The 10,355-nt window shown below is 41.6% G+C and overlaps 1 long non-coding RNA gene across 1 annotated transcript in view; it reads left to right on the top strand.

Moving 5' to 3' along the window:
• LOC112473644 overlaps positions 1-5,279 on the top strand; it is a 36,483-nt gene extending 31,204 nt beyond the window's left edge. Inside the window, exon 3 of the long non-coding RNA XR_003044085.1 lies at positions 4,836-5,279. This is a non-coding gene — a long non-coding RNA (uncharacterized LOC112473644). The remainder of the gene's footprint in view (positions 1-4,835) is intronic.
• Positions 5,280-10,355: the final 5,076 nt, after the last annotated feature.

Genomic DNA, 10,355 nt, shown 5'->3' with positions numbered 1-10,355 from the left:
TCTCCTTGTATATCAAGTGTGATTTTTCTTCCCAGAATGAGTTCTCAATCCAAAATATTCAAGGAATGAGCGTCTTAATTGTAACCTCACAAGAGGAAAGAAACTTATCCAGAACTACCTAGCTAAATCTCTCCCAAATTCCTGAATCTCAGAAGAAATTATGTGAGCTAATTATTTGTTGTTCAAAGCTGCTAAATTTTGGGGTAGTGGTTTCTGCAGCAGCAATATACAACTAATATGAATACTAAAAGAGAATTAGGGCTCCTTGGAGAAATGGCTGATTCCAGTGGTGGGGCAGGGTAAGACCCAGATGAGACTGGAACATCTTTTTTTGCTAGAAATTCTGGAAGTTTTCCCAAAAAATAATGAGGCATATCACAGAGACACAGAAGTCAGCTTGAAGGGTATCCTACTGGCTAAATCTGGAACAACTTCAGCAGCAAAATAATTGTATGATAATGATTTATAAACATTGTAAAAATAGAAATTCATGAATCTATGCCAATAAGAAACAGATAGAATGGAAGGTTCTTGCTTACAGTTGAACAATGTAGGTTTGAACTGTGTGGGTGGATTGAAAAAAATATATGCCTGTAAGTGGGCCCATGCAATTCAAACCCACATTGTTCAACAGTTACCTGTATATTTGATTTAAGCTTCATGCTCTCTATGTAACCTAACACCTTCTTTGTTAAAGAAGAAAAGAAATTTTTGAATTTCCTCTTAAACCGGATTCAACCAAGAATACAAGGGCTTTTATGCCAAGAAAGAACCATCTTGCGGTAGTGATAAATGTCAAATGTGCTCAAACATAGTAAACCAGTAAGTCTTTCTTTCTTTCTCGATAGGTCTGTGTATGTTTAAAGGAACATATGCAAAATTCAAGCTGTCTTCAAGTATGTCTCAAGTTTTATTTTCTGCAGGGCCTTCTTTGGTCTTCTTTGCACGTATGTGCAAGGCCAGGCAGGTTCAGCCAGGCATGTGTGAACAGCTTGGGCCCTCTTTGGCCTCCTCTGTACATGTATGCCACCGCTGCCAGGAATATGCCTTCCCCAGCCACAACTGCAGCCACAGGTTAGTAGAGCCCAGTTGTTGGCCTCCTCCTGCACACCTGTATCGAAGATATCATGATGATGCCTCTGGGCATGGGCATTGTCCAATGTTCTAGAAAAAGTGTCCCCCTTCAACCACAGCAGAAAAGCTGCCAGTCCTCATGGCTTTCTCCATCCTGGCAGAACCTCTACATAATGAGCTGGGATGATGGTGGGTGGAGGGCACCTCAGATTCCTGCATTCTTACCTGAAGTTCAGCAGTTCTCCAAGCATAAACGCTTCTTAGATTGTTGTATGCCTTTGGTCAATTTCTGGAGCACAAAAAAATTTATTTATGTTAAACTTTGTTCAGCTTTATAGTTGATTTTTAGGGGAGTGGGTTTTCTAATCTCCTCTCTTGTCCGTAACTGGAAATCTGTTTAGTTTATTTTTAAATTCCAAATAATTTTAGAGAAGGATTTGAGATTTTTGTGTACATCAAAAGACTCAAATGACACATGCTGCACAATACATAAGACAGCTCCTCTCAGCAATAGATCTGGTCGATAGGGATTATTTAGTCCTATTATTTCTCTTCTGCTCTTTTCTTTTTTCTCCTGCATGTTAGATATTCTTTTTAAAAATCTGTTTTTTAAACCTTGATTCCTTGTTTCCTTAGCAACTGGAAAAATAACGAATATCCTTTACTAAACAGGTAATATAAAAGGTTTTCTCTGTGATTATGGCCATATCTACACCCATAATATGATATGAAAAATTGAAGTACTCAGAAGATTAAATCAGATCTATTTCCCAGCTTCCCACTGTCCAGCCTCTCTCCTCCCAAACTCCACATTTGCCTCTAACATTGTAAACACACTATACATACTTGTTAAATTAATAAACAAGTGAATAGATGCCTATTGTATGCTTAACACCATAGTGGGTGCTACATGGGATATCATTCGTAAATGAGAGTCCCTGACCCACAGAAGTTTACGATCCAGTTGGGAAGACAGTGGCATGACAGCATATGCAGTGTATGATAAGTACTAAAAGGGATACCATTGGCAACAAATGCTTCATTCACTGAACAAATAATTATTTATCGTCTACTTTATGCAGGCACTGTGGTATACAATGGTGAACAAGACCAGCACAGACCCTCCCTTCATCAGGCTTCATCTAGAAGGGACTAGGACAAGCGATCAGGCAGTTATAATACTGCATTGCCAGGGCTACAAGAGAAGAAGTACAGGATGTTATGGGGACAGATAGGAGGACAACCTCCCCCTGGGGGAGGGGTAGCTGGAAACATCTCTTGGAGGAAATGCTATTGGAAACTGAAATTGGAAAGACTTTAAACCAAATAGGCCAGGAGTTGGGGTCGGGGGAGCAGAGTGGTGTGCAGATGGGAACCAATTTAGACTGTAGGAACACTGTATATTAAAGTCTGGAGGTAAGAGAAAGCAAAGCATGTTCAGGTAACTAAAAGAAGTTTAGTATGGCTAAGGCAAGGAGTTTGAAGGGGGAGAGTAGAAAAGATTGAGATATAAGTAGTGAAAAGGGACCAACAGATCACCTGGAGGCTTGTTAGCTGTGCGAAGGCGTTTCAATTTCATCCTAAGAAAAATGGAGGAACTATTGAAAATGTGTTGTTTTGTTTTAAAGATTTGGGCCTGATTATATTTGATTTGAAAGGAGTCATCCTGGCTGGAATTAGGAGAATGAAAAGAATGAATGTTAAATGGGTGCGACTGGAGGCAGGGAGTCTAAGCAAAAGATAATGGTCACCTAAATAAAGGTAATGGTAGTGGGAATGGAGAGGAAGCATAGACTATGGGCTGTTTAGGCATTAAAATCAACAGGAGTTGATGAAAGATTGAAATGGAGACAGACAACAGACAGAAGTATATGAGTTTATCTGGAGTCAAAGACTGGCAACTGGATTAAAGATACAAATTAGAGTCAGGAATAATGGGAAAAGATGAGATTACTCAGAGAATGGAATAGAGAGAAAGACAGAAAGAAAGTCCAACACACAACCCTGAAGAGAAGACTGTGAAGAAGCAGAGAGAAAACAGCCTGAGAGGTGGAAGAAAAACCAAGATAGCAGAATGTCATGAAGACCAAGGGAAGAGAGTGCTTCAAACACAAGGGCAAAGTCCACAGTGTTCCAGGCTGCAAAAAGGCCAAGGAAATGAGAACTGAGTTGTGACTTTGAGATCTGAAGGGTAGCAGAGTATGCTACCCCAAAATGACTGTAGGAGTTCAGGACACACTACTTCGAAATATGCTGCTTTGGTGAATTGATTATTTTGTGCTGTAGATACTTGAAAACCAATAAATAGCAGGAGAGGCTTTCTCTGAACTCCCCTCATCTGCTTAAAGACAGATCCTCCAAAAGGAACTCAATTATTATACATTTTCTCCCCAGGAGTTTCATCAACCAGGGAAGATTGGCTCATCACAGGAGAGGAGACAAACTTTGTCGCAAACTATCATACCTCTCGTACATTCTTCTAAAGGCCCATCCATCTTTCGTAAAAATCATTTACTCTCCCCAAGAGGCCTACATCCCTCCTCTTCTTTCCCTGTTAAAATGGTATTTAATCCTGAATTCTAAACCATCTCAAGGAGTTACTCAGTTTTTCTGGCTATCATCTCCCATATGTACCTGAGTTACACATGATAATAAATTTGTTTATTTGTTTTTCTCGTTAATCTGTCTTTGATCACAGAGGTCTCAGCTAAGAGCTCTGAAGAGTAGAAGGAAAATTATTTAGCCACAGGGAATTCACTGGTGATTTTGGTGAGAACATTTCAATGGCATGTGAATGGTGATTGCAATAATGTAAATGTGGTAAAAATGACACCACTATTTTTTGACATTTATTTTGTTATTACCAGAGATAAATGCATTTGTTGCCTTCTGTTGTAAATAAGTATATTATTTCCCCCATTTAACAATTATTTTCATATTCCTCTCCTTCTTAGACTTGAACTTCTCGAACCTGGGATTGTATCTTATTCATTTTCAGAGCTCCAGGGGCTAACACAGTCTTTGGCATATATAAATTGTGCAACATATATTTATGATTTAATGGGAGGACTAGGGGCTTTGTTTTTCAGTTCAAGTTGTCTGCAGTACCTCAGTCAAAGCTCCAAGCTCTGTGGTCAGAGTTTGAAGCATTAGATAGGCAGTTGAGGATAGGAGCTGAAACCAGGAATTCAGAATTTGCATCCTCTCTATGAGTTCTCTCTCATATGTCTCCGGACCAGTCACAGAGAGTCTTAATTTTCTCATTTATGAAGTGACTACCTTGATATTAGGAAAAAATTTGTAATCCTCATAACATGAGACCCATAACTGAAAGACTATACTATTATCAGGGCCCATTTCATTTTATCTGAATGTTTTCTTAACTGGATTGGTTTTCCATTTTGACATAAATTAGTATGCAATGCTGTTGTTAAATTGAGTGTTGATTTTCACTCCCTAGAGAGTTTTCTCCTTCAGGAATGGAAAAACGAAGCATACATTATTGCAGTAATAACACCCTTACTTGTGATCTTGTCATTTCACAAGAGCCTTAAAGCAAGAGTTCGGCTGAATTATTGCCTAAAGGAGTCTTTCAGAGAAAAGGCATGTGCTGTAGGAACATTCCGAAATGCTGTTATTTGTTTTGTTTTGTTTTTCCTTTTCTATTTCCACATTCTAACTGTGAAAAGCCAGGAGAAGATAATACCCAGCATTATATAGCCTTAAACACTTCTTTTAAATAATTCTTTTTTCTCCCGCAGCTGCTCCAGCAGTCCTGTGAGGCTCCTCTCGTGGACTCTCTGGTACTCCCTAATACCTGGCCCCAGCGACTCCTCCTTGCCTTGTCAGCCACTGAAGAAATAGCAGGCAAGAGCTTGTGGTTTAAGAGCTACCAATCCAAACCTCAGCATGCACTCTCATCAGAACCAGACTCAGTGGTGATGCAATCAACACCCGATCTCAGCATTTATCATGGCAAGAGATAGTTCCATAAAAGATGTACGAGTGTAAAGATGAAGTAGAAGTAAAAGTAGTTGAAGAGTATATTTAAGTTACCGCTCAGATGTCTTTCTCTTCAGTATGATGCCTGTGTTCACAGGAAGAAAAGTAACTGGAACCAGGAGATGCTCGCTCGTGTGTGCGTGAACAGCACGTGCGTCACATGAGCAGCAAACTCGGGTTTCTAATCAGTTATCCATTCACAACTGTAGCCATTGTCCATTTTTTTCTGAGGTCACTAATAAACATTGTTATAAATATACCTCCTTTAGTTGATTTCACCATTTCATCAATCTGAACACAAAATCCATAAAACCGGAAGAATGGTGATCTCTTCTGACAGCACACCATCTCTGAGACGATGTGCTGGGGCATGTGGGAGGTGGAAAGGCAGGGGGAAGGGGGGTGTATAATTAAATCAGGAATGAAAATAAACTGAAAAGGGTGTCAAGTGCAACTAGTCTAAAACACAATGTGCAATGAAATCCTTGACAACGGTATGAAATTACTCTCAGGGAGAACATTCAATTAAGACACTATTTTCAGAAACTAGTTAGAAAAGGGTTGCTAAGCGGCAGACTGCTGCACATCATCCTGAGAAACCGCTAAAGACAAATACCTAGTAAAAGTAGCTAGGCAAACATATATGAATAAAGACGTAAGCATTTGTTGTGTTTTGGGAGTTATATTGTTTTGAGTAAATTCTTCAGAATTTTATATTTAAGGCTCAGCCAGAAGAAACTCTTGGTTAAATAGCTCTTTAGGTGACAGTCATTTCAATAGGTGGTGTAGTCATCCAACATTATTCTCTGTGCTCCGCGGTGCACACAGTGCTACAGTTGCTGAGGTCTCTGTTTTAGAGGCCTGTGTGCATACAGTCTCCACGTACCACGTGTGTATATGCGTACAGTGCATCACCTCTGATGGTAAAGAAGAGCATAAGGCCCAGCTCATTGCATGTCGGCATCACCAGAACACCTGGAAGCTTGCTGTTGTTTTTCCTGGAGGCCTCCCCAGGCCAACTTTAATTCTGAATCTTTAGTTTAGACCCAAAGGCCTGCCTAGACTTATCTTAAATTCTGCTAAAGTTGGTGTATCCCAGGCACGAGAATCAGGTATCCAGGTGGCTATGCTTATGAGACCCACTGGGAAGTTTTTATCCTTTAATTTATCTTTTTTTCTCTATGTCTCTGTCACTTATAATCTGCAAGTGTGATTCATTTAGCAGATTTCGCCTCTGTTGAGCCCTGAGTTGTGGCTGTATTTTCTTTGCCGGGGGCATATAAACCAAAGTGATCAGCAGTTCTCCTAGCATAGGCATTGAGGCAGGAAGCTTTGCCAGGCCCACAGAAACCAAGAACACTGCTAGGGGTAACAAGATGCATTATTTCCTCCACAGCATGGTCCTCTCCACCCCTCAGGGTATCCAGAGGTCTACTGACTGCAGGCCTCACACTGGTGCCACTCTCTCCCCAGCACATTGCCTCAGCACAACCAGGAGAAGCAGAGAAGCATCCCAGGCAGCAGGCAAGGCAGAGAGGGTGGTGACAGCCAAGGGGGATGCTGACTTCCAGCTGCAACTACTATTAGCACTTACTGTCTTCGTCCAGACACAGAGGTAGAGCCACCACAGCTCCAGGTGTCTGGGTAGTATTTTAAAAGATTAATTTATGTTTTTATCCTCCCTGTATGTTCTCTTTCCCATGAAGCGGGGAGCTTTATGCTTTATTGCCTTAGGTATATGAAAGGACAGACAGCAGAGTCTTTTGATTCCTGTTTACCAAGCCCTTTGGAGGATGGAGAAGGTTTGTGGTGGGAGTAGAAGGAAAAGGGAAGGAAAAGGTTCAGGAGTTCTACAGTGGAATGTCTTTTTAAAAAGTTGAAGGGAACAGATTCTCTTCAGTCTTGGCTTCCTGGCAGGGCCCTAGGGAGGTGGCAAAACCCCAGAAAGGAAAGGTACTAGGGCCGTCAGCCTTGCAAACAAGCCCCGTGTCCCAAGTGGTGCATGAAAGCAAAGGTGTCACTGGATCTGAAGGGGCTCCTGGCAAAGACACAACGTCTGTCTCAATGTTAACCTTTAACAGTCACAGATGACCCAGAAGGGCACCTCTGACCGGGAAATGGGTAAGATAGTGCAGTCTTCATCTCATCCCGAGTGGGAAACACCAGGAGTGACCGAAGTTAAGCATTTTGCCTGTCTGTTGAAATGGGGCTCGGAGGCAGAAACTCAATTCATGTGAAAAACAAAGAAAGTGCTGTTCAGACTCTGCGGACTGAGAATCGTACTGTCCAAACATTCATCGAGAGGATTGTGGAGGGTTTTGTACTGTGTAGACATAGCTCAGCTGGAGCTACATTTTCCAGAATTTCCCTCCCTTTATTATACACATGAGGCTTGGCCACAAGAGAAAAATCGCGTGAGATTTGGAAGGCAGAAGTGAAGCGGCAGCACTGATGCTCTGGAGGTCGGTTTCGGGCCCTGGGTGCCACTGTGCTCACACATGTCATCGCTGACCTCCTGGTCACCTCCCTGGTGTGGGCCAGCTGCTGGGCTCACAATTCCTCTGGTTCCCAGTGCTGCTTCCTTGCTTCCTGGGATGCTTCCCAGGTTTCTGAGAAAACCCAAACTAAGCCAGACCTCACTGGATGGCACAACGAACTGAATCTGATAAGATTCGATGTAAAGATCCGCTCTAAGGTTTTGAAAACCATCTACATGTATACAGGGGAGATACATTGTCTAATCTGGTTCAACGTGGACACCACCAGAGCAGCTGCAGGTCCCAGAGTTGGAGCTAGCTTCTGGTCGTGTCTGTGGGAAGTCCAAGGGGTCCCAAAGTCCTGGGTTTCCAATAATTTTATATCCTGTACAGCCATACTGGTAGAACACGCATTTTGTGTATAGGATGCCACTGGTGCAGATAAAGAGAAGCACGTGAGTATGACCCAGATATAGCTGAGCCCCCATTTCCTTCCTTAGGGGCTACCTTAGCACTGCAGGCTGATCAAAAGAAACATAAGTCCAACTTCAGGCAGCCTTAATAGTGACAAAGTCTTTCCTACAAATCTCTCCAAAAGGTCAGTTAAGGAATTACATTATCTGACAGATAGCAAGTTCTTTGGCCTCAAAGTTCCACTCTTAATGCAGTTGCTTAAATCTTCAGTTCTCCAGAGGTTCCAGCCTGCAGTGGACTCTCTCCCACCATCTGCACTATTCCCCAGTCGGCACTGGCCCATAACCCATGGGATTTCCATGTCACACAAAAGTTGTCCTCAAGAGGTTGAGGACAGAGAAGGGATAAGACTGGGGAGAGGGGCGTGGAAAGACTGGCTAACTATACTTCAAAAATTTTTTGTTCCTATCACATGTGAATTTTAATTCTTTAAATTGATTCAAAATTCAGGATCCACCACACCCTCCTCACCAGACAGTCAAGCCTTCTTGTAGAGAAAATTAGTATAGAATAACGGAACATCTAGGACACAATTACCTCTTACTTCCAAAGGAAGCCAGTCTCTATTGTAAGGGAGGGTTGCTAATGACCTCTAGTAACCTTCTTAATGTTGGCCTCAACCACCGATGTTGGTAGTGAGGCCTATTTCTCTTGGCAAGATGTGAACTTCTTCCTGCCCTGGCACAGTCATGCTCCCAGTTCTCAGGTAGCACCTGCTTTTGTCCAGACACTAAAATCCAGGCTACTACAAAGGGCTTCAGAAATTGGCCAACCTCTAAATCCTTCCCCAGTTTACTCTTTTCTGCACTGATGTATGAAGTAAAAGTCTGTACGGTGAGACAGTGCCAAAACTCCATTTTCTCTGCTAATGGAAGAGAGTAGGAGGGAGGAAAACACAAAACAGGCTCTATCTCCACAGGGCTCCCATTGTCATTCTCACGGGGGCTCCCTTACTTCCTGGGCAGTTTGCCTCTGGAGGGGACAGTAGAGCCTCGGCGTTGCAGGCCAGGAACTCCGGTTTGTGTCAGAAAGAGCAGCGGTTGCTCATGAAGGCCGAGCAAATTCCCCAAAGCATCCAAGTGGTAAGAAAAGGAATTCAGAGACGGCACACCCTTGCTGCCTCTGTCCCTCCCACGTACAAAAACACAGGCAATGAGCCATAAAATGGGAAAAAAGTATTTTCAACTAGCAAAGCCCTAATATCTAAAATATATACATACTCTAATAAACCAATAAGAAAGACAACGACCCATTAGAAAAATATGGGGAAAAGATTTGAAAAGGCATTTCACGAAAGATAGAAAATACATTGAAAAGATGCTCAACTTCATTAATTACTAGAATAATACAACTTAAAACAATAATGAGATACCTATATGCATCTTACAAAAGAAGAAAAGATTTAAAAATCTGACAGTATCAAATGACAGTGAGGATTGAAAAAAAAAACAGTGAGAACTCTTATACACTGAAGGTGAGAGAATAAATTGGTTCAATCATTTTGGAAAACTGTTTGGCAGTTGAATATTCACAAATGTTATGCGTAGAGCTTTTTGCCACCTGTCCCAAACCTGACCACTTCTCCTCCAGGTCTCCTAGAACCTGGTCTGGATTAGCTATACTAAGAAATGAGGTCTGGTTTGAGGGGCTGACTTTCCTCTCTCCCTTCCTCCCCACCTTTCTTCTTTCCTTCCTTTTTAGTTTTTCAAAAGAGTGAGATAAAACACACACATATATAAACGCATAGAACATATTCAAACAGTTTAACAAATAATTGCAAAGCAACTCTCTACGTATCCAATACACAGATGAAGAAATAGTAATTATCAGCATCCAAAGAGTCTTCTCTGTGTGTCCTGAGTGATCACAGCCCCCCACCTTCCCCATTAGAATTGACTTCTATTATCCTGACATTCATGATACTAATTTCTTTCTTATTCTTTACAATTTTACTAACTACCTTTGAACTTTATGTGTATAGATTCCCACTGATTACATTCTGCTATTGTCAGCATTCTTTTCCTCAGCATCGTGTTCATGAGATTCAAACACATGGCTGTAGTTGACTTACATCACTTACATGATTTACGTCACTATTTTCATTGCTGTATTATATTCCATTGTATAAATATATACACTACAATGCATTTTTCCATTCCATTCTTGATGGATAGAGTTATTTCCAGTTTGAGCTTATTATGTGCAATGCTGCCAAGAACATTCTTGCACATAAATCCTGGTGCACATGTGCAAGAGTTTTTCCAGGGTGATGACGTCGTGTGGTTTCTCTTTAATCCAGTCTTAGTGCATTCATGCTTCTTCCCAGTT

Source organism: Pteropus alecto, unplaced genomic scaffold, assembly GCF_000325575.1.
Source record: "Pteropus alecto unplaced genomic scaffold, ASM32557v1 scaffold8, whole genome shotgun sequence".
Classification (NCBI taxonomy): Eukaryota; Metazoa; Chordata; class Mammalia; order Chiroptera; family Pteropodidae; genus Pteropus; species Pteropus alecto.
This window is presented reverse-complemented; position numbering and strand designations above follow the sequence as displayed.